The sequence below is a fragment of the Heterocephalus glaber genome, unplaced genomic scaffold (genome assembly GCF_053883595.1).
Source record: "Heterocephalus glaber isolate CG9 unplaced genomic scaffold, H.glaber_assembly_v1.0 deba00001538, whole genome shotgun sequence".
NCBI classification, from domain to species: domain Eukaryota; kingdom Metazoa; phylum Chordata; class Mammalia; order Rodentia; family Bathyergidae; genus Heterocephalus; species Heterocephalus glaber.
The window spans coordinates 7033941-7058103 of record NW_028258333.1 but is presented as its reverse complement, the minus strand read 5'-3'; the positions used below and the strand labels follow the sequence as shown (position 1 = coordinate 7058103).

Below are 24163 nucleotides of genomic sequence, written 5' to 3'. Positions count from 1 at the left end.
TGTCACATTTACAGAATTCCAGTGTGGCAGGAGGTACAAGAAATAGCTAATATAATGGGAGGTTGAGTGGCCCAAATTTATCAAATAAAATAAACTTGAAACAGATGTGAATACTTAAGTGTAGATTTTAATTCCTTTCATAGAACAGGAGAGGAGGAATTTTATTACAAAGAGTTCATTTGAAAAAGTCTTAGTGGATTCAAATTCCAAAGGGCTTGAGTAGGAAAGTTGAGGTATCCCACTTTTATTTGAATCCAAACTCTGTATTTGGTTTTCTACGTGCTCAGGATGAATCAACAGTGATATCCCTGCCCAAAATGTTAATGTCATCCTAAGAGGCATTAGGAAACGTGCTCAGAATGCAAACACTGAGAATGGGTCCAACTCGGCATTATTCAGACAATCTTGGAAAATGTTTGTGTCCCCTGTGCCTCTGCCGTGATGAACCTTGAGATGTTGGAATGCATCTGGAAGACAAACACTGGCAAAATACTACATATGAATTAGAAAGACTGATAAATTGAGAATATTGAGCCTCAAACAACATACCTAGTGTGTCAGTTCGAGTTCCCAAGAAGCAGATGCCACGGTGGAATTGGATGTATTAAAGATTTATTTGAAACAATATCTGTGATACATACACAAGGGCGATGGAGGAGACAGCAGGAGCAGGCAGGAAGGTGTGAGGCAGCTCTAGCACCTGGGGAAAGGAGAAAGGAAGGTTCTACAGGAAAAACCTCGGACAGCAGCACAGTTCTCCAAATACTGTGGCCAGAGCTAGAAAAGGCGTTGAAGTGAACGCCAGCTGTTCAGCAAATCTCCCACGTACAGGAATGGTTGCTGGTACTGCAGCCGTGTGCTGTCATTTGACGCAGTCCAGAGAAAAGGTGTCCGACCCCAAAGTGCAGTCCAACATGGAGGCAGTCAGTCAAGCCCACCCTCCAAGTCCGCAGCCACGGCGTTTGGGGGTATCAGGCGTTTGTTATGGACAAAAGTCTAGGTTTCTTCCACGTGACCTCAAAAGGCAGGAGAACAAAGAGCTGAAGTTACACTCAAGCTTCATCAAAATGTAAAAGGTTTCTAATAATTAGAGCTCCAGTAATTAGGACACTGAGTTAGGAGGCTTTTATGCTTTCCTTTTGTAATATTGGTACATGCTGTGTTTCCATGGAATGCAGTAAAGAATATATTAAAAACCCATTGCTTTTTATTAGTGGGAATTGATTGTTCCCCTGTATTGGATTAGAATCCGAGAACTGGACTTAAGTCATAACCCTTCTGAATTATTCTGATAAAAATCAATAATGTTTTTCTTTAAAAAATCAATGTTTTTCTCCCCTTTAATTATTAAAAAATCTTCTTTAATTCCTTATCACCACAGCATGTCATGGCAAAGCATTGTTTCTAGTGATGGCTTCTGCTTCCCTTTGAGAAGAAAAAATTTAAAAGCTTTTGCACCCTATATTTTCTCAGCCCAGTGAAAGGGTTAAATAAACTACAGTAGAGTCCTAAATTCAAGAACTAAAATTCTGGCAAACATCCCAGAGTCCGCTTCCAAAAAAGAAGCAGCTACCATAAGCCTGTACAAAAGACGTGGTTGCCCTAGCAACAGTATCTGATAGAAGAAAATATGGCCCACAGGTACATAGACATATCGAGCCTGAAAGAGGGAAGCCGCTCAGCTACTGCAAGCCTCAAAGTTAAGAAACCTTTTAGCAAATCTTACATTTTAGAGCTGAATTGCCTAATATACAACACTGGAAATTTTCTGAGTAGTACTTTTTTTAGGTCATAAGCAATGTAGTTCATTATTTGGCACTTTGCAGTGATTGCTGAGCATGAATATACCTTACAATCTCAACACAGGCCACCTCCACAGCCATTGTCAAAATACACCAGCTAAATCCAAAGATGAATTTCAAGAAGGATTTCTCAAAATAAGCATTGATTTTCCTCCAAAAAATCTTTAGATTCTTTAATTATAACCTAGTTTTTTTTTATCCTTGTGCAGATCTGAATTTAATGTAAAACATGCCGGCTACTCAGCGCTCTCATTATTTTACAGAGTTATTTGTAATTGATGTTGTCATCCATTTTTTAAAAGATTGAACATTGCTCAACATCCTGTGTGCACCGACTGCCTTCTTTAAGTTGAATAATGCCTGGTGAAATATTTTATTGTGGTACCACTCTTAAAGATTTTGTTAAGTGTCTTTAAAATTAAGAGTCTTTCAAAGTTTTGAAAAGTGTTATCTTTGTTAATACTGTCTTCTTGATTACAAGGACATGGGTGGATGCTACAGGATCAGTTTTCCTAAATGTACAATTCAGATTGATGTCCTGATAGCTTTTACCATGACCTAGGAATATAGTGCTGGGCTATTCAGTTATGCAACAGTAAGAGCATGAACTAGAGAAAAATAAACCACCAGTTTGACACATGTTTGTACTCCCTGCTTCGATCCCCACGAAGCCAATTTCATTTTCCAAAATGTATATATACAATTCAAGGAAAAAGATCAATACTTTTTTCAGGCATCCAGATTCTAATCTCCATATTTCCACTAGCTTACAAAATAACCTTAGCAGGGCATTTAGTCTCCCAAGCCTGTTTCCAGGAGACAACATGATGTTCGTGACCTCTAAGACTTTTCTTGACTGTGGCATTTTATGAAAATGGGCCATTGCCTACTGCAAGCAAAAAGCACAGATTCTGTCTGCACTTATTCCTTAGATTTCTACTAAAGCTTCTTTATCATTTTTTAAAATAAGTTTTCTCTGCCTAAGCACTGCTGATTTTCCTAAGAAAATCAAAATATTACTATCCTTAAAATTCCATGTAAGCAGATTACCGTGTAGAATGGTGAAGGACTCCAGTACACACTGCTCTGAGACATTTCGATGACTTTTGATCTGCCTGTTTTTTGTATAGGAGTAAGAAACCCCTGGGCCCAATATTTTTATACTATTGTGTTTTATTAGAACTTGTTTGCAGTCCATAATGATTACATTCTTTTTCCTCTTCTTCTCCCACTCCCCTCCCTCCATCACTTGCAAATATCTACTTTGCAAAGGATCTATCTCCATATTTCCTATTATCTTTTATTTTGCTCTTTATTTATACTTTGGGTATCTCACACATAAGAGACTCCATGTGAAATTTAAGCTTTGTATTTGATTTATTTCACTTAACATTATTCCATCCATTTTAATACAGTGATGCAAGTTTATGCTTCCTTATGGCACAGTAGTAATTCATTATGGGTAAATACTACAGTGTCTTTATCCATTCAGCTGTTGATGAACATATAGACACTTCCAAGATTTAGCTATTATAAATGGTACTGCTATAAATATGAGTATGCACGGATCACTGTCATATGGTCTTTAACACTGTCAGGAAGATGCCTGGAAAGAGAGTAGGTGGGTCGAGTGGAATTTCTACTTTCAGTTTTTGAGGAATCTCCCTTCTGATCTCCATAGTGGTTATACTAGTTTACATCCCAACCAACAATGTAGAAGGGTTTTTCTCCATAGTTTTGCCAGCATTTATATTATTTGATTTCTTGATGATAGCCATTCTTTCTAGAGTAAGATGGTATCTTGGTGTTCTCTTAATTTCCATTTCTCTAATGGACATAGATTTTGCGCATTTTTTATGTACTTATTAGCCATTTGTTCTTCTTCATTGGAGAAGTGTCTACTTATTTTGTTTGCCCGTTTTTTGATTGAGTTTTTTATTTTGTTTGTTTTTAGTTTTTTATGTACTCTACATATTAGTCTCCTTTCCAAGGAATGGCTGGCAAATTTTTTTCCCATTCTATAGGTTGTTTCTTCACTCTGGTGGTTCATTTTGCTGATGCTTTTTAATTTGATATAATACCATTTGTTGATTCTTGATGTTATTTCTTATCCATTTGTGGTTCTGCTCAGAAAGCCCTTGCCTACACTTATGTCTTCAAGAGTTTTACATATTTTTTTCTTCTAGCACATGAAGTGCTTCTGTTTTAACATTGAGATCTTTGACCCATTTTGATTTTAGTTTAGAATGTGGTAAGACATATGGATCTAGATTCAATTTTCTGCATGTGGATATCCAGTTTCCCCAGTAACATTTGTTAAAGATGCTATCTTTCCTCCAGGGTATGTTTTTGGCCCCTTTGTCAAAGATCAGATAGCTGAACTACCAATTTAAAAACACACAGGAAGACTAAATAGATTTCTTATATAAAATATGGGCTAGCAAATGGTAGAATTTCACAAAATGGTACATATCTAAATTATCCTTGACATGGAGGCAGGCAAAGGCAATTTAATGCTTTTTGTAATTAATTTAAAGGGCTTTCTAATGCAAAGTTGCTAAAATTTGAGCAGAAGAAATTTCAAGACAAAAATACTGATCCGTATATCCAGGGTTGACTTGGTTTTACTTTTACTCTCCTCTTCTATGTTCTCATATATGTAAATAAAAATAGGGAGTAATGTCTTGTGCTCAGAGGACATAATAAGCTATAAAAACTCATTCCCAAATTAAATGTAAACCCAATTATAAAGCTAATAAATTAAAATTAATGTCATGAATGTAATGTGATGAATCATCTTGACATACTGAAATGGAATCTGCTTGAAATTTGAGTACCATACTGATGGCCACATCACAGTTTTGAAAGCAGTTAGCAAGCCAGTGCTGCTGTGAGCCATCTGCTACCTCTCTGCACCTACTATTTTCTCCCCCAACATGTTTGGAGCCCTTGTTCACACAGTGCTTTAGGGCATCACTTGGCTTCTACTTTCTATTCCTGTTTCATTAGCTGATGGCCTCCAAAGATTCATTACTGGTGACATGGGATTTAAGTACCACACAAATGTGAAGACCGGATCTAATGCTGTCACTTATGCAATTCAACATATGATCTTTTGAGCCAACGTAAAGTTTTTCTCTTGTATCATAATAATGAAAACAGGAAGCCTAGGTCTCACCGTAGAATATTCATGAAGCCCCAGGTGAAGAAATGGAAACTTAATGAATAATTGTGTCCAAGATAATGTATGTTTCCTTTGGTTTCCGATGTATATGTTCTCATAAATCCGTCTTTCCAAGCATGCACACTGTTGGTCAAGTAATCAAGCAGCATACTTTCTCCTTTCTTCTTTTCTGTTTCCTTCTAAGGATCTGAGAAAAGCCAAATTCTCATTCCCACAGACTCCCTTCCAGGAAAGGGTAATGACAACATGATTTTGTTTTGGTCAATGAGATGTAGGTGGAGGACTGCTTTGGATTTGCTGGGAAGGTGTTTGGGCTTTCTTTTCTTTCTGCCTTGAACAGAGTTATTATTTGTGGGGGTTTTTTTAATTTCTGGATATGTATCAGACATCTCATACCTTGAGGAGTGTCTTAATTATTTTTCTCATTGCCGAGACAACACACCTGACACCCAAAGTTAATGGAGGAAAGGTTTATTTAGCTCGCAGTTTGTAGAGGTTTCAGTCCATAGTTGGGTGGCTCCAAGGCAGGTGGCATTGCAGAGGAGAAACAGTTCATGATGTGGCAGGGCAGGCAGAAAACAGCAAAAACATCCAGGCAGCAAGTCCAAGGGATCTTAGCATCTTCTTTCTGCCTCTTTTATAATTCTATCCAGGCTTTCAGCCTTAGGATGGGTGCCAAACCAATCAGTGGACTGATTTAATAAACACACAGCCTTAATCCCAGCATCTTTCAGCCACCTCTGAAATAGCTCCAGCTAAGACCGCCTGAAGCTTGGGGGGTCATCCAGACACAAGCCAAAACAAGGAGCAATGACATGAAATGTGACAGAGAAGGAAGATAAGAACACCTGTGTCCTTTGTGATTTCTAGACTTCTTCACTTGTTTTTAAACTTGTTGTTAGGTAAAAAATGTGTGTCCATGTATATTAAGCCACTATTAAGGAGGATTTCTGCTTCTTATAGATAGACGAATTTTTGAAATGGAGAGACTATCTCCTCTTCCAATCACCAAACTGTTAGATGCAAAATAATCATGGATATGTGATTGGAAATGTAACTGATGAAACAGGTTTCATTTCCTCTGTGTAACATTTCATGTTTTATTTAATGTCCTATTTTCCCAAATTTCCTTTTCTTTTCTGTCCTTTGTGCCTGAATTAAAATTCTGTATCCATGTACACAGTTAATAATGACTGGAAATAAACAAGATGGATTTGGGGGGCAGAATTTTTGAAATGGTTTATAATCCTTGATCTTGAGGGTTGCCTTTCTACCTCCACCCACAGGGCTTTCCATCACATCTTGACATTTCAACCCTACCTCCGCTTCTTTTGTGCCTTGTGTCTGACGTGCTCTCTCCTACCTGGGTGTTAATGTGCTGTTGCTCTGAGCGGCCATCCCCGCACTGCACATACTCCCTCCTTGGCTCTACTTCAACCTTCAGGCCTAACCCAAAGCTTCACATACTCAAGAAAGTGTCCTGGAGCCACACCCTAGTCCGGATCCCGTTATCTCTCACAAAGACCTGCACATCTTCCCTTCTTCCTTAGTATATCTGAGTGTCAGAGCCCCAGACTGCTTCAGACCCTGTCTGCTTTTTTCCCCTTAATGCATCTCTACTCAGTCGCATGGCAAGTACACTATAAAGATTGGCTAAATGAAGGAAGGAATTGGGGAAAAATGGAAAAAAGTTACTGGTATTTCAAATGAAGTAAATACTCAGGACTGAAAATCTTTATTGGCCACAAAACATGATAATAAATAAACACAAAACATGTTTATCCCAGTGTGTATATTTCAACTACTAACTTTCAGATCAGTTACATAGCTACATGGCTTCTCATTCATTTGACAGGCCATGCTTTGGAAATTTAGCAAGGCACATGAGTGAAACTGTGATTTTATATATTAATGTACAGAGGATGAAGTAGTAAGTAGTAAGTAATCTCTTACTTACAGATTACATTTCTCTTTCTCCTGCTTTCTCTTCCTAAAGTTAACTATATTTACTTTTTTAAAGGTCTTATGAATCATAAAATAATAATCAAATATCCTACCTAAAATAATTTAAATGCCACAGGAAGTTTTCTTTCCATTAAAAGCCTGAATCTCATGAAAATAATGTAATTTTTAAAATTCAGTTACCAGCACAAAGAATTCTCATGGTAAGCTCTTTTATAAATTTCTTAAATGTGACATTTTCTTCCATTTTATCTGTTTGCAGGACATGAAAGTCAAATAGACTATTGTCTAGGTTTTTCCATTTACTGACAATTCTGAGACACTTTACCTAATTCCTGGAATGAAAAGAACATTGCAATGACATATTCTGATCTACTTTAATGCAAAAATCAGGAAGAATAGGGAGATATAAAAATTGCAGAAAAAAAACTGAGATAAAAATAGAAGTAAAAACTTAAATGATGCATTTATATTCTATTGAATACTAAATTGTATGTTTCAGACAAGTGTATAAGTGAATGTGAAGAAAATATTTGTTATGAAAATTAATACAGAAAAAGAGCATATTTATTTATTTATTTATTCCTTCATTCATTTCTATTAAAATATAAAACTATGACGTTGGCATTGACGAAATTAGAATTGTTAACAAGACTATATTCGGAGACCATGCAAAAGCTAATATATCTCCTTTTATTTCCTGATTTTGGGCTTTATCTTATTCCTTCTAATTTTAATGACATCAAGTTAGCCAATTTTGTTTTCTGTAAAACACACCATCATTTTAACACTGGACAGATATCCCCGTGTTAATGTCAATCTAGTCCCAAATTATCAAATTGTATAGTAATTCTTTTACCATCAAGGAAATAAAAGACATCCATCAAAATATATGACCACTAATTCAGATTCAGTCAACAATACAAAGTGCCTCACTAAATGGGTTGACTTGCTAGGACATGTGAGGCGCTACAGTGGTAAAGGTGACCACCAACCCAGCCCCTGTGTGTGTGTCATGAGTGCTATATAAAAAGATGAGGAGATTTTAAAAGGACCAGGTTTCCATGAGGAACATGGAGATTATGAACTAAGCAACAGAGGGAAAGAATTCATATTACTGCCCACTTACTGACCAATCATCCCACTGATGTTTAATTGCTGTGAAAGATTTTCTCCTGCTACTAAAGTGTGACTCCTACCAAAAAGTCATTGTGTGACATGACCTTGTTAACTTACTTTGTCTCTTTCTGTTTGTGCATGATGGTGTCTAGGTTTGCATGGAAATATTCTATCCAATGCTGAAAAAAGAGGCTGTCTTTATATAAAATAAGAGGTTTTGTTATAGCAAGCACTAATGAGGCCTCTTCAGTTGCACAACAGGAAAGTGGTGATGGCTTGATCCAGGAGCAGAAGACAGAGACAAATACATAAATTCAAGCTTGATTTAAGAAGAAAAGTTAATCTGTTTAGTCAACGAAGGGTCTGAGAAAGAGAAGTATGGTGAGCTGCCAGTGTCAAAATACAGCACTCAAAATTTTCTCACCTCGGGCCTGGAATTTAGCTTACTGGCACCGTACCTGCCTCACAAGCACAAGGTCCTGAGTTCAATCCCCAGTATCAAAAAAATAAAAATAAAAATAAAATTTTCTCACCTTCGTGACTTGGCTTAGTTCAAAAACTATCTTCCCTACATCTATCTTTCCTACTCTGGAGGAAAACTGAATGTTGGGTCAATCTCAGTCCTTAAGACTTTTGACCTTGTGTTTTTCCATCTCTGTGTACCTGTCTTAGTGATCAATGATAAATTTAGTAAATTTAAAACCAAAGATTTTTGTCTGCTAAAAATCTGTAACTCTGTGACAACCAGCACTAGGTCTTGGAGGTCAGTCATTGACTCTTTAATAAATGCTTCCTTCCTGCACATGCAGAAGCCCATGACCCTTCATGCAGTTCTCCTCCATAATAATTAAATGCTACAAATAAAATTACAGGAGAAATTAAGAATGTTGTTCCTGCTATTTCATCTAAATAGCATCTAGTGGTCCATAGAAGTGTTTATTCAGATCACAGCTTGTTGAACCTAAAATTAAAAACATATCCTAGAGAGGTTTTACCATTTACCTTACTCATTATTACAGAGACTAAATGTGGCAAGGTCTTCCTGGATACCTCGGGGCCAATGGGGGTTGAGAAGCAAATGGTAATGGGGTAGCACAGGGCTGATTTTCATTGAAGAGCATTGGATTGGGAGGATATCCCCTGGGTGAGCAACAAAAATTGTTAGTGACTGACTGAAATCACATCATTTAGCATTCTCTGGTATAAATTGGTCTCTGTTTATTAGCAGACCATTGTGAAGACCTGCAAGCCAGTGAAGCCGTTGGAAACCCCGCACATTTCAGTCCTGCTTGTTCCAGCTTGTGAAAACCCATTCTGAGAGAAAAATATATGTCAATAGTGAATATTCTTTTTCATAGAGCTTATATTTATAATTTGAACATAAACTATATTTGAAAGATGTCAGAGCAATGTTACAAATGCTGTGGACAACAAAGAAAGGTATAACAAAATCGTGAAGGAAATATTAAAGGTCAATACAAGGATATAGTGGAATATTGCTACATGGACCAGTAGTTTTCAATCTGACTGCATTAGAATTACTTAAGTGTTTTCAAATTAGAAATATCCAGGCAGAAGCCTCAAATGTGAGTCAAGTACTTAAGAAGAACTTTTTCTTTCTTTCTTTCTTTCTTTCTTTCTTTCTTTCTTTCTTCCTTCCTTCCTTTCTTTCTTAATTATGGAATCACATTAAAAATTCTACTGATTTTTATGGCAGTCTGTTGAATTATTTCTACACTTTGGTTTTCCTATGTTAAATAGGAGACACACATTTATAATAATTTCTGCTAATTAATGTTTTTAAGAGTACATCTGGTTAACTCTGTCTAAAAACTCAGTGTTCCATATGCTTTATGAAATTAACGCTCCATTTATGAAAGGAAATTTAATAAAAACCAAGTTATAAAAAATGGTACACTTATCCAAAAAATGTTTGCTTTATTTGTTTTATTGTTATCTTTCTTAAAAAATAGGCTTCCTGTATACCAAATTCAACAAACTATTACCCTCAGTCTTTGCAAAGAATTCCAGAAGTTCAAGAAGAAAAAGATTAGAAGAAAATTAGTCCATAATTATTTGACTGAAAACAAGGATACTATTACAAATATAAGCATTCCATTGTATCCTGTACTATTAGACACATAAAGAGTAAAATAAACTCAACTCTCATTTTTTGTATCTGCACATAGTCTTGAATGCCAAAGTGAATATATTTCCACAAATGATTTTGTGATCCTACTTCAAAGGTAATAACCTTAAAAATAAAACTCAATTTAAACATCTTGCTTTGAAAATGATCCAAAACTCAGACAATTTAAGAGTTTCTTGGTATGAACAGTATTTCTTATTGTCAGTATATCTTAGTGATGCATAACAATTACATTCCTCTCAGACAACTGATATACAGACATAGCTCATCTGGAACATTTTTATTTCCCCTCTCCATCTCTTCCCTTTTCCAAATTCTCTTTCCAACTCTACAAAGTCTATCTCCATGTTTTCTACTATGTCTTTTATTTTGCTCTTTAAATTATTTATATTTTGAGTTTCTTGTGTGAATTAAAACATGCCATATCTTTCCTTCTCTGCCTGATTTGTTTCATTTAGCATTATGGTCTCAAGATGCATCTATTTTCCTACAAATGACTCAAAATTATCCTTCTTTATGGCTGTGTAGTACTCCACTGTGTGTGTCACATTTTCTTTAGCCATTCATCTTTTCATGGGTACATGGGCATTTTTTCATGACATCCTCAGACTATTCCAAAGAGCATGCTACCAAATAGTGCTCTGCATAGAACTGCATAGGACTGGTATCAGAGACATGTGCATCCTAAATAGTGCCAAATTCCTTGGATGTGAAGCAAATATATGTCATGGAAAATAACTGTCAAGCTTCTCATTTATCCCTTCTATGTTACTTGGAACAAGATGTGTGCAACAACAGAGGCAGCCTGAACAGATTTGGTGGCAAGAAAATAGGAGAAAGCATAAGCATTTGTTATACCTTTGATATGTCTGCTTTCCTCCTTGGAAGCATGACTCACACTTAAAAGTTAATTCATTCAGTATCTCTTGAATCCTAAATAAAACCTGCGGCAGGATGAGAGTGTGAGGAATACTAACATCACTTACAGAGATTCTATGACCTTAAATAACTCACATTCTTGTGAAGGAGCGAGAAAGAATTGATCCCAAAAGTTTCTCATGATTAAACCTTTAATATAAAAGTGGAACCAGTGGCTTCTGAGTCTCAGCTCCAGTGGAAGCAGGAACCATGAGATATACCGGCCTTGAATGGTTGGGCTGTCTGTTGGGACATCACCTGCCTCTAAGGGATCCCAGCCAGAAAGGAATAAAAGCCCACATGTGAGTTAATCTTCAGAGGCTGGAAGTTAAGCCACAGGCTCTGGTCACATGCATGTTCTCAAAGCCTATCTTTGGTTGATTCGCAGTGTTACCACCAAAATGTGGCATCTTCAGCCTTGTCCACTGAATCTATTTTTTACTCAGTTCTCGCTAAACTAGAACAATTTGCCTATAGAAAATAAAAGGCCATTCAACAGTCTAGACTTTTTGGAAAGGAGCCTCAGGCAAATGTGGAAAAGGAAATTGATTTTACTAGGAAACTTCATATTCTCTAAAAGACGATATGAAAGCAGTCTTGGTGTGGAGATGTCATCTGAGAAGAGAGTCTAGCTGGGCATGGTAGTGCACACTGTCCTTCTAGCACTCCGGAACTCTGAAGCACCAGGATTGCAAGTTCAAGGCCTTCGAAACCCTGCTGCAGATAAAAGAGGCTGAGGATGTAGCTAAATTAAAGGCACTGAGTTCAACCCAGAGAGAGAGAGAGAGAGAGAAAGAGACAGACAGACAGATGGAGACTCTCCATAAGTGACCAGTACTTAAACCTAAGCAGTGAGACCCAAATATGTTTTTCCATATTAGGGAAATTTTCTTTAAAATGAAAATGAACTGTGAAGTCTGGGCTGGTGTAACACCCAGATTCATCGAGCAGCAGCAGCACAAGATACTTCATCGGTCAATGAAGTCCTGGAGAGGAAGGTAATAGTTACCACTCCGAGGGCCAATCAAATTAACAAACACTTTTTAAAAGTACTAAATATATTTTTGGCAACAAACAGTTTAGGAGAAGTTCCAGAAGCCTGACAACATAAAACAAAATGTTAATGTGCCATCACTGACCTTAACTTGCGTGTCTGAGAATGCAGGCTTAAAACTGATCATCAAATGAGCAAAGATATGTATAGAAATGTACCATACCCTAACTTTCTGTATTATTTTAAAAATTGGTGATACTTCAATTCCTACCAGGATGAGATTGGTTACATAAATTATGAAAGGGCTAAAGAAATCCAAAGTGACCATTAAAAGGCATCAAGGAAATCTTAAACTATTATGTATATGGAGAGGTGTAAACTTCATTTTTACAGTCAAGTAAAAATGCTGATGTAAAACAGTGTGAATTGGAAGCATAGAAAAATTGTCTGAATTATAAATTTAAATGTTAGAAATATACAATGTTAACAATAATTAACAATGAAAAGTTAATTTCACTTTAAGAAACTTTGTAGCCTTCATTACATATATATATGTATATAAATATATATACATATATATATATACATACATTTCCTTTACTTAATGTTTCTATGTTTTTTGAAAATTTTCACCCCCAAAAGCATAAGAATAAAAAGCAAAATGAGGGCCAGGATTTAGCTCAATGTCACCAAGTCTGCCTTGCAAATACACAGTCCTGAGTTCAATCCCCAGTACCAAAAAAAAAAAGCAAAACTAGGCAAAATATAGAATTGGATCAATCTAAAAACATAAAACCTAAAAAGCACAGCAAAGGAAACATTGGACAGAATTAAGAGACTACGTGTAGCATGGGAAAAAATATTTGCAAACCGTATATCTGATAATTGATTCTGAAAAAATGTATTAACAAGAAAATAATACCCTGTAAAGAAATAAGCAAAAGATCTAAAGACATTTCTCAAAAGAGACACACAAATGACCAAACAGGTATATGAAAAAAGTCTCATCATTGCTGCTCGTCAGAGAAATGAAATTAAAACCCCAATGAGCCATTACCTTATACATATTAGGATGGCTATTACCAAAAAGACAAAATACGAAGTGTTACCAAGGATGTGAAACAAAAAGGAATCCTTGCACCTTAATGAGAATGTAAATTAATATGGCCATTATTGAAGCCAGTACAGAAGTTCCTTATAAAGCTAAAAACAGAACTACCATGTAGCCCAGTGAGTTCATTTCAGAGTATACATCCAAAGGCAATGAAATCAGAATGTTCAGAAGACACATGTAGTTCCATGTTTATTGTGGTATTAGTTACAGTAACCAAGATATGGAATATACCTATGTATCTGTCAATGGATGGATGGATAAAAGAGATGAAGAGATGTGGCATATATAAACAATGAAAGGCCCTACCGAGGTCCTGAGTCACACAGAGCACGCCGAATCAGCCTACTGCAGACAGGCAGGTCTGTGCACACCCTACCTGGGTCCTGAGGTGCACAGAACACACCCAATCAGCCCACTGCAGACAGGCAGGTCTGTGCACGCCGTGCTGAGGTCCTGAGTCACACGGAATATGCCGAATCACCCCACTGCAGACAGGCAGCCACCTGGTTCCACACTACAAAGATACAGAGGACACCAGACCACCAGACCAAGGTACTGAGTCCCGCTGCTCCCAGCCCAGAGGTAGGGGCTTCTAAGCCGCCATCCCACTGCTCCTGGTCCAGAGGAAGGGGCTTCCGAGCCACCATCCCTCCCGCTGCTCCCAGACCACAGGAAAGGGCTTTTGGGTCACAATTCCTAATGCTGCTCCTGGTCCCTGTCCCACCTCTCCCAGTTCAGAGAAGGTAATCTATGCAGGTTCTAACAGCCCCCCATGCCAGTTGAAATGAGAAAACACATAAATAAGTCTCAAAACCAGACTTCCAGATCACCTACAGCAACCCCAAAGGGAAATGAGATGGAACACTCTGATACTCAACAACCTGGACCCACTGAACTGGCAAAAAAAGGGGATCTGGAAAAAATGAAATCAGAAATAATTTCTCAGATAACAGGAGAAATTGTGCCCCTAATGCAAGACATGATTAATAAATCTAGAGAGGAACTCAGGAACATGATGGAATCCCAACATAAGAAAAAAAATGGAATCCATAAAACAGATGCAAATAGATTTCCAGGACAGGAAAAACTCCACTGAAAGTCTACATAGCAGAAGGAGCCAATGTGAGGACAGAATTTCAGATATAGAAGAGAAGATTGCAATTAGTGACCAGGAAAAGAAAAATTGCTTCAAAATTATAAGGGAACATGAGAAATCAAACCAGCAGCTGCTAGATGATGCAAAGAAGAATAACATAAGACTGATTGGGCTCAAGGAAGAAACAGGAGAGAGTGGAGATGACATAAAAAATCTCTTCACAGAAATAATGGCAGAAAACTTCCCAAGCAGGGGAAAAAAGCTTGACATACAGATAAGTGAGGCATATAGGACTCCAAATAGCCTTGATCAAAAGAAATCTACACATAGGCATATAACTCTTAAGGTTCCAGAAACACAACAGAAGAACAAAGTTCTCCAAGCAGTCAGAGAAAAGAAACAAATCACATACAAAGGAAAGCCCATCAGAATCACAGCAGACTACTCAACACAAACCATCAAGGCAAGAAGATCTTGGAGTGACATATTCCAAGCCCTAAAGGAAAACAGCCACCAACCCAGATTGATGTACCCTACAAAACTATCTTTCAAAATTGATGGAGAAATAAGGTACTTTCATGACAAAGAGCACCTTAGGAACTTTGTGAATACCAAACCAGCACTCCAAAGAATTTTACACAATATCCTAGGAACAGACAATGAGGATCACAACCCCAGGAAGGAAAGCAAAATGAACCCATCTGGCATGACAAGAAATTAAATGTAAAGGGGGAGAACCCAACAAAAAGAAAAAGCATGGCAATGACAAGTCAATACGTTTCAGTTATAACCATCAATGTTAATGGTCTCAATTCACCAATCAAAAGAAATAGACTGGCAGAATGGGTCAAGAAGCAAAATCCAACAATATGCTGCATACAAGAAACACACTTCATTCAAAAGGAAACTCATAGACTGAAAGTTAAAGGGTGGAAAACAATACTCCATGTGACAGGAACCTGAAAAAAAGCAGGAGTAGCTATCCTCTTGGCAGATCAAGTAGATTTCAAACCAACACTGACTAAGAGAAACAAAGAAGGACACTACATCCTTGTAAAGGGAAGAATCCAAGAGGAAGAGATGACAATCATAAATATCTATGCACCAAACACTAGTGCACCCAACTATATAAAACAAATACTGACAGACATGAAAAATCATATATGCACTAATACAATTGTAGTGGGGGACCTCAACACCCCATTGTCACAAATACATAGATCAACTAGACTAAAAATAAGTAATGAAATACTAGAACTCAATCGGACTCTTGAACAAATGAACTAAACAGATCTTTACAGTCTTCCACACCACAAAATCAGAATACACATTCTTCTCAGCTGCACATGGGTCGTTCTCCAAAATAGACCACATACTCACACATAGAACATGTTTAAGTAAGTGCAAAGGAATTGAAGTTATCCCCTGTATATTATCAGACCATAGTGCAATGAAATTGGAGATCCACAGCAAAAGAAACTCAAAAAATTTCATAAACATGTGGAAATTGAACAACACACTTCTGAATAACCAATGGGTCACAGAGGAAATTAAAGAAGAAATCAGACAGTTCCTTCAATTAAATGACAGTGCCAATACAACATATCGGAATCTATGAGACACATTGAAAGCAGTCTTACGAGGGGAATTCATAGCAGTGAATATGCATATTAGGAAAACAGAGAGAGCCCAATTAAACAACCTGATGCTGAACCTCAAGCTTCTAGAAAAAGAAGAGCAGGACAACCCCAAAGCTCATACAAGGGAGGAAATTATAAAGATCAGAGGAGAAATCAATGCAATGGAGACTAAGAGAACAATGCAAAAAAATCAATTAAGCCAAGAGTTGGTTCTTCGAAAGAATCAACAAAATTGACAAACTTTTAGCCAACCTTGTCAGAAAAAGGAAAGAAAAGGCCCAAATCCATGCAATTAGGAATGAAAAGGGTGAAATGACAACAGACCCAGCAGAAATCCAAAAAACTGAAATACCTAGGAATCATCCTAACGAAAGAAATCAAAGACCTCTTCTCTGAAAACTATGGCACTCTGAAAAAAGAGATTGAAGATGATATCAGAAAATGGACAGACATCCCCTGCTCCTGGATAAGAAGGATTAATATAGTGAAAATGGCCATACTTCCAAAACTGCTATATAGATTCAATGCAATTCCAATTGAGATCCCAGCAGCATACTTCATAGACCTTGAGAAAACAATCCAAAACTTCATTTGAAACAAGAAGAGACCCAGGATAGCAAAAGCAATTCTAGGTAACAGAGACAGGGCAGGGGGTATCACAATCCCCAACCTGTGACTATACTACAAAGCTACTGTGATAAAAACAGCATGGTACTGGCAAAGAAACAGACTTGAGGACCAGTGGAACAGATTAGAAGATGCAGAAACAATGCCAGACACACTCAGCCATCTCATCTTTGATAAAGGAGCCAAATACCCTCACTGGAGGAAAGATAGCTCTTTAATAAATGGTGCTGGAAAAATTGGGTTTCAACTTGCCAAAGATTAAAACTAGACCTGTATCTCTCACCATGCACTAAACTAAAATCAAAATAGATTAAAGATCTAAATATCAAAATAGAAACTCTGAACCAGTTGGAACAGAGGTTAGGTAGAACCCTTGAAGACATCGGTGTAGGAAAAGATTTTATGAACAAAACCTCAGTTGCCCGTGAACTAACACAAACAATCAACAAGTGGGATCTCTTCTTATTAAAAGGCTTCTGCACAGCAAGAGAAACCACCAGCAGTGTGAAGAGACACCCCACAATGTGGGAAAAAATCTTCACCTGCTCTTCCTCAGACAAAGGTCTACTATCTCGAATCTATAAAGAACTTGAAAAGATCAGACCTCCCAAATTTAAAGACCCAATCCAAAAATGGGCATCTGAAATGAACAGACATTTCTCAGACAAAGAAGTAGAAATAGCAAATAAATACATGAAAAATATTCAACATCACTGGTCATTTGAGAGATGCAAATGAAAACAATGTGAGATTCCACTTCACTCCAGAAAGAATGGCTGCTATCATGAAATCAACCAATAACCAATGCTGGCAGGGCTGTGGGGAAAGAGGAACCCTGCTCCACTGCTGGTGGGAGTGTAGACCGGTGCAACCAATGTGGAAATCAGTATGGAGATACCTCAAAGAACTAGGACTGGAAATCCCATTTGACCCCGCTATTCCACTGCTGGGGATCTTCCCCAAAGAATTAAAAGAATCATACCATAGTGATATATGTGCACCCATGTTCATAGTAGCGCAGTTTGTAATAGCTAAAACTTGGAAACAGCCCAAATGCCCATCAACTGGAGACTGGATAAAGAAAAAGTGGTTTTTTTATAAAATGGAGTACTACTCAGCCATAAAAAATGAGAAATTAGAGACATTTATAGCTAAGTGGATGCACATTGAGGCAATACTCTTAAGTGAAATAAATAGGACACACATGTAAATACCAAATAGTGTCTCTAGTGTGAGAAACTGAAAGTGTAAATAAGGACTAAAACGTATAATAAGTAATGTGAAATAGGAAGAAAAGGGGCAAAGGGAAAGGAAGTGGGAGGGGCAGGGGAAAGGAAAGAAGGGAATGGAATTAATATGAGAAAATGAAAAAATAGGACCAAAATCTTTGTAAATAGGGAGGGATGGAGGGGTTGAAGGGAGGGCTGGGCAAGGGTGAAAAATAAGAACCAAGAGAGATTATGTAAAGGTGCAAATTTCCAATGATGAATGTCATCATATTTTATACCTAAAATGTATCAATGATTAGAATGAATAATCGAAAATGCAAAATAAGAAGAAAATGTCCAAAGGGTAGTGGTAGTGGGAGGGGCAGGGGAAAGGAAAGAAGGGAAAGGAAAAATGCTGAGAAATGGAAATAAAGTCTTTGTATACAGGGAAGGGTGGAGGGGGTGAAGGGAGGGCTAGGGATGGGGAAGAAAAAAAACCAAGATGCATCATGTAAAGGTACAAGTTCCCAAAGAGAAATGTAAATGTGTTGTATACCTAAAATGTACCAATAAAAGAATTTAAAAAAAAAACAAAACAATGAAATAGTATTCATCCTTTAAAAAGAAAGAACTTCTGTAATTTGCAACACAGATAAATCATGAAATCTCACATTTAAGCAGAATCTCAAAACATCACTCATGGATCAGAAAGTAGAGTGGAGGTCCCCAGAGACTGGGGGAAGGGGTTGAGGATTAGAGAAATGTTAGACGAAGGATAAAAAGTTTCAGCTGGACAGAAGGAATGAGTTAAGATCTATTCTGCAATGTGATGATTAGTTAAGAGAAATGAGCTCTATGTTTGAAAATTGCTAAAAGAGTATATTTTAAATGATCTCACCACAAATAAAAGGTATGTGAGGTCATGAATACGTTAAGTAGCTTTAATTAGCCATTCCAGAATGTATGCATATGTTAAACCATCATATTATGCCATAAAACTATCAATAAATTTTTTAAAGTTTTTGTAGGAATAAAAGGTCCCCTGCTTTGGTAAAAGGTCACAGCTACTCTCCAGGAGGAGTTAAACACTTATGTACTTTCCAAGAGTAAAATACTCAAAGAGACCACGTAGTAAGCACTTAAATCTTCATAGAGTATGCCTTGTAAAACTCATGACTCCTCTGTAATATTTGTGCTTTTAATCATGATCTCTTTTTTGGAACTTTTCCTCCTCATTAGCTTTTCTCACCAACTTTAAGATTCAAATCCAGAACTCTTTCCTGGGCAGACTCTTCTCCCTGAATATCTCAGATATAACAAAGGTATTGAATCCTACACACACATCAACCACATTTTATTCCTCTGTGTTTCTTTTTGACTAATAAGCATCATCAGTGTCTCCAAATACAAGAACTTTCAGAGTCAACTTCACCGATCCACAAAGGAAGATTTTACTCCTAAATATTTCTCATATTTGTTCTCCACTTGCTACTTCCACTGTCACTACCTTGGTTTTGACCTTATTTATATTTATTTTAATTATTTAAATTTTTATTTAAATTATTTAATTTTAAGTGACTTCCAAGTTTTACACTAAGGACATCTTTTCCTTCATATACCATCTCATCATGTTATTCCTGGATTTAAAATTTTTCATGAGCTTCTCATTACTTTCAAATTCTCCGTGACTTTCTACCTTTCCTAATTTAGCTATCTTGATATCCATACATATACTATATTCTTTCTTTCTCCAATTTTTTATCAGTGCATGTTGGCAATGCATCATAGTTCCATTCATTATGGGGCATTGATACTATACTTGTAAGGTCCCCTAAAGCACTATAGCTCTTGTACCTCCATACATTTTCTTATACCCTATACTCTCATGATTCAGTTTGTCACGGACCCACTGAAGTGCTGCTGGAAAACTGAACAGGATTTCTCCCAGGACATAATGCTATAGTCGATGAGTTGTATCATGGGAAGTTTGAGCTCATATAAACAGGTAAAGAACAGAATCATCTTCAAGAAAAATCAAGATCATTGAAACTTTAACGAAATTCATGGCAAAACAATATCAGCTATAAGGAAAAGCAAAGAAATACAAGACACTTTTATTTGGAAACTGAGTTCTTTCAAGGAAATTAAAAAGGGACAAGTATAATCATGGAACACAAACTGGGGTGGCTCAAACACTTGTAATGACTCTTCCAGAGTCAAGTCCACCAGTCTCTTTGGCCATGGTTCCTTGCGTCAAGTCTGAAGATATGTGATCCAAACTAAATCTATATTCTCACTTCAGAATTTATAAAGTAGACCGGGAGCAAACAGAGGCAAAAAAAAAAAATTAAGGCAAAAAGAGTAGAATCCATTACATCCATATCTTCGTGGGTGGTTGCTTCTGACCTCTCAGAAGACCCTTGGCTTCCTTCCTTCTGGGCACTTAATTTGGATTCTCAGTTCCTGTTACTGAATTTCTTTTGTGCCTTGAGTACATGGAAAAGTCTCAAAATTACTGAGAACACAGCAGGAAGGAATCAATACTTTCAAGATGATACCTTTTATGTGAAAAGGTGGTGTTTAAAATTTATATTTATGCAACCAAAAACTAAATCTCAACCCCAGGAACATGCTCACGGCCAGTAGCTGGAAAGTGGCTGCTGTTTTCTGTGAATGAGAGCCCAGTTCCTCTCCTCATTGGCGCTATGGCCTCCGCTTGGCATCATACAGCTTGGCTGAAGCCATTACAGAGATGCTCAGTAAAAGTGTACAGATACCTACCGGTGAGCAGTGACATTTGATTGAGCGTGGCTATGATATAAGCACACCCTGCCTGTGAACCTCTGGGAAAGAAATGTTTCCCATACACTCTGCCACATGCAATTAATGGATACATCAACAGTTTAAAAGTTTGGTCTTCAAGCCTAGGTGTCCATCAATAGATGAATGGATAAAGAAAATGTGGCAGATATACACAATGGAGTATTTTTTAGCCATAAAGGAGAGCAAAATTTTGTTATTTGCAGGAAAATGGATGAATGTGGAGACTCATGCTGAGCATAAATAAGCCAGACTCTGGAAGAGCAATATCACATGTTCTCCATAATATGTGGAATCTAAAAATAGATAACACCGAATTATTATTATTCCACAAGAGGAAAGGAGGTGTAAAAGCATGTGATGATGGAGGGATATGATCAAAATACTTTATACACATTGAACTCTCCCCCAAAAAAGTGAAACCAGGGAGATGGTGGGACAATACAGGTAATGGGAGAAATGATTAAAATATGCTATGTGCACACACAAATTTGTCCAAAAGAAACCCATTAAACAGTATAACCAATATTCACTGATAAGGAAAAAATGCAAAGAAAATTTTAAAAGTTTTGTTTCCAGCTGGTAAGTAATTAAAATACACTGTTAGATTAGGGGGTATAACTCAGAGTACAGCAGTTTCTTGGCTTGTATAAGGCTATGGCTTCAATCTCCACCACCAGAGGGAAAAGAAAAAAACAGTGGCAGCACAAATGGACCAGGATGACATTGAGAATAATAGCCATAGAATCAAAACAAAGTAAAATCACCTGATTAGCCAGTGCAGCATAGTCAAGAGAAGAGGCAGAACTAAGATGGCACAAAGTTATAATTGGGAAGATGATACATTCTGGGATACATTCAAAGACTGGGCTGAAAAGAGTAAAACAGGAGATAGAGACTGTAGTCCACAGAGCAAGCCAGGAAGGATGACTCTGGGTGAATGCAGTAGGAAGAGTCTGTTTAAAGAAGCTGTCATGTGTTCCTCAATCCACAGGCTCATTAGACTCTGTGACAGCACTGGACCTGCAGGGGCCACTGAAAGCCCTGGAGGTCTCCGGCACAGAGTTGGGCTCACAGAAGAGGGTGACACCCCACTCACGAGGAGGCCCAGCACTGAACTGAGTCCCTCATCCTGGGACACCAGAAATGCCTGCTGAAAACACACTGAGTGAACTTATACACTCTTATAGCACAGATGTAGTGTTTCAAACAATCTAGACAACTGCAGAAGAGAATGGCAGGAACAAATATATTACAGTAAAAATGTTTCTAAAAATGCAAATACAATACTTTTGTATAAGAATCCTTTTCAGATTGCAAATAATTACCTTATGCTTCTGAGTAACTTTCAAACATAAAAATGCTGCTGGAAACAGGAGGAGTAAAAGCAAATTCACCTTTCTTGCAGCAAATAAAGTATGCACTTTCTACTTTTGCCAAATCCCTGTGTTCTAGCAGAATAATATCCTTGTGCTCTTCGTGCATATTTATGACCTTCTAGTGCAGTGTTAATCTAGCTAAGATCAATGACATGTACTTAACAACAACAACAAAACAGTACCATTTGCCTCTAGACTAAGTAAAATATTTTCACTGCTTTAGCGCACACTGGGAAATGTACTTTTAAAAATTGTCTACTCACCATGTGATCATATCTTAAAAATCTTTCAAAATCTATTAATTTGGAAATACTAATCTACACTTGAAATCTCAGAAGGCAGAAGTAAAATCAGTAGAAAATAAAAACTCAGGATAAATCTAATTGCACGGAAGTTTGTTCACAATTAAAAGATGAACCTAATCTCTCAAGATGTCCTACCAGTCATACTGTGTGTATCAATAGGTCATATATTCTTCCTAGATTGCAAACAACAAGAAACAAGTTAGTTACAAGATGAGTTGAAGAGTCCACTGTAGTCTGTTTCTCTAGTACATAGAAAGATAATAAAAAGAGCTGGCGAAGGAATTGCCCTGTATAACGAAGCCATTCTCCAAGATAAATATGTACAAATCCTTCATTCTCTTGTGAATTTGGCAGAGCTTGGAACAGTATTCTGCATGTAAAAATAACAGTAATAGTAATAATAGAACAAGAGCCTTCCTGGAAACTTAATTTCAAGTTTCTACTTGTTTGATATTTCTTGCCAGTATTTCAATATTCAGAAAGGATTTATCTGATCAATAATAAAATAGAACTTTACAGATACAGAAGCATGGCTTTGGAACAAGCTAGAACTCAACCTAAATATCAACCTTACTACCTGTGACTTCCGTCTAAACAACTATTAAACAGGATAAATAATGGCCTGAACATCAAATTAACATGAAGAATAAAGCAAATAGGAAAATGTAAAATTCCTGGAATAAAGTGAAACATTTGCCAATATGAAAGGCCTTCTAATTTATTTTAAGGCATGACGATTTAATGGAAGGGACAGACTATGAAGGAGGAAAGGAAAGACAGCAAATATGGGTTATACATCGGAGAAAACTGGTATGCTGGAGAATAGATGCCTCTTGGGGATGAAAACGAGCAGGGATTTCTGGAGCTGTCACCACAGAGTGCAGTCAGCCACCCCTGCACAACTCCTGGACCCTTTGGCAGACAGAAAATGATAACTTAGGCCCAGGACTCATGATCTGATGGATCTGCAAAAGCTCTCACTAAATCATTGCCCGATGTCATTCCATTGTCTCTGCAGAGTGAGAAGAGGCTGACAGAGATAATAGCTGGAATAACTTATGAAAACAGCTTTTTACCCAGTGCCTTTTGCACGGAACTCGGGGAACCTGTGTTTTCACATCCAGTGTCCGTGACAAACTCTACTTCAAAATTATTTTCAATTTTTGAAAAGGTTTGAGATTCAAATTATTTTTAAATTTTTTCTTATTATTTACATCTCTCTATGTACCTTTCAGGTTTGGACTTTAAGTTTTTCAAATACTTGGAGAGTGTACTATCTGAATAAAGAAATATGGTTAGGTTATGTATTAATTTCATCATCTTGACTAGGAAATTGTAAAAAGGAAGGAAGAAGTAAAGAAAAAAGAAAAATGTTCACGCTCTTGCTCAGAGAAGCACTGATGGTTTGCAAATCCTTTCAGAGTCATAGAGCAGAGAGAAAAATGGTTGCCTTGGTAACAAGGCAGGCCAGTCAGTTGCATACTCTCTCCCAAGAGCATTGAATTTATTCAGCAAGTGCAGCTAGAACAGGTGGCTAACCTAGATGATGCCAAAGACCACCAGCCCTCCAGCGCTAGCATCCTCCACATTTTCTTGTATACAAAGTGTCATTCTTGTCTGCTATAGAGGAAGAGATAACAAGGTACATTTCAGTGAGGCTCATAATCCTTTACTGGACAGGAGAACTGTCTGTATTTGTTCCTTTTGAATTTTCAGATACAAAAAGTGCATGTGATTTCACAAAATGGATCTATACCAACAACTTAATCATCTTAACCCCATATTAAATTGCATTACTCATCTTCTAACAAAACATATATTATTGTGAGTTTTAAAATCAAGAGTG

The 24163-nt window shown here is 37.1% G+C and overlaps 1 long non-coding RNA gene across 1 annotated transcript in view; it reads right to left on the bottom strand.

Annotated features, from left to right (window-relative positions):
- Window positions 1–24163, bottom strand: part of LOC101703938 (uncharacterized) — a 77866-nt gene that overhangs the window by 47088 nt on the left and 6615 nt on the right. The window lies entirely within an intron of this gene.